Source organism: Grammomys surdaster, unplaced genomic scaffold, assembly GCF_004785775.1.
Source record: "Grammomys surdaster isolate TR1022 unplaced genomic scaffold, NIH_TR_1.0 133, whole genome shotgun sequence".
Taxonomy (NCBI): Eukaryota; Metazoa; Chordata; class Mammalia; order Rodentia; family Muridae; genus Grammomys; species Grammomys surdaster.
In genome coordinates, this window is record NW_021604591.1 from 4,996,734 (window position 1) to 4,998,160 (window position 1,427).

The 1,427-nt window shown below is 49.5% G+C and overlaps 1 non-coding gene across 1 annotated transcript; it reads right to left on the minus strand.

The window, feature by feature from the left end:
- Positions 1-970: 970 nt before the first annotated feature.
- On the minus strand, positions 971-1,102 carry LOC114617015. Its single transcript, XR_003710730.1, has one exon. It is a non-coding gene; the product is annotated as a small nucleolar RNA SNORA17 (small nucleolar RNA).
- Positions 1,103-1,427: the final 325 nt, after the last annotated feature.

Genomic DNA, 1,427 nt, shown 5'->3' on the forward strand with positions numbered 1-1,427 from the left:
TGCTCGGGTGATGTGCAGGGACTGCTCTCTTGCTCTCATGTCCCCAGAGCCAGGTCTCATGCCTGCTGCAGGTGGTGAGGGCAACAGGGGAGGAGAGTATCTCTCTCTTGTACACACCACTACGTGAGAGATGAGTGATAGAGCCAGCTCTGCCATGCTCATATGCTTGGGGCTGGCTCAGTCACAACACCTGCAATGTGAAGGATCTGCTTTCCTGAGTACTGCAGCTAGAGAAAGCTGGGTTCAGCTCTCCTGTTCTCATGGCCCCAGGGACAGCTCCCCCAAGATGCCCAGGTGAGGGGTGGGGCCAGTTCTGTACGACCATCAGACATCAACGTGTCCCCAGTGTCAGGTTAGACCAGGGACATCCACCTGCCTAGCTAATAACAGAGCCCTGCTGCTTCAGGGCCATTGATATAGATATGACCCCTAGTGGCAGCATAGGCCAGGACCCCACCATGGTCCCAGGTGGCATCAACAGCTCCTCACATGAGGCTGTTCCTCACTACCCTCTAGTCTCCAGTTCTGCCTCTCTTTGTCGTGTCCACATCCTTCTGTGTCTCTTTCTCTTCCATTTCTCTACCACTTACTTGCTCCACTTAGTTGTGATCAGGGTCTCTGACTGTTTGTGTCATTTCAGGAGAGATCTCAGGAGTGCTATGCCCCACTTGTGCGATATGGCACTGGGCAGGGGTCATCTCGAGCATGGTCTGCTCTCCCAGGCCTGTGTGGCACTGGACTGGTGGTCATTTCAGGCTGGCTCCCTGTTCTGACTCCATGGAACTGATCTGGTGGTTGTCATGGGCTTACTTCTAGCTTGGCCAGCCCAAGTGGCCCCTTGCCAGGGTCATTTGTCTCCTGCTCAAGGCCACAGTCCCAGGTGGGATTCTTCTAGTCTTTAGTTTACTCCTCATGTTGGGAGCCCAACTGTGCTGGACTGATGGTCATCTCAGGCTGTCTTTTTTGAGGAAATGTCAGGTTACTAATCATTCAGATGTTCATAGATCAGAATACTGAGTGTAGACATAGCCTCTCTTTTCCCTGCCACCTACTGACACACGTGTGACACAGCAGCCACACGTGTAACAACTCCAGGAGCAGGTGTTTTACAGTTTTATGTTGAATCATTAGTCATGTTTGACAAAGTGCTTTATTAATTTCTGGATTGTGAGTCTTTTTCTCCTCTGTGAAGACTCTGTGGATTCACTCTTCCTCTAAAATGTCCTTTAAAGTTCCCATCACTGAGGGTTTGAGGGAAGCTGGTTCCTACAGCTGTCTATCTAGAAGTCTACTTCCTTTCATTTAGAATTTCATATTCTATACTATTTATATGTCTTTTAACAAATAGCTGTAGATGAATCTCAGTGGTTCAGGAAAGTCAGGCGCTTGGAAAAATCAGTTCCATGCTCAGACATGTGGGTGGAAAG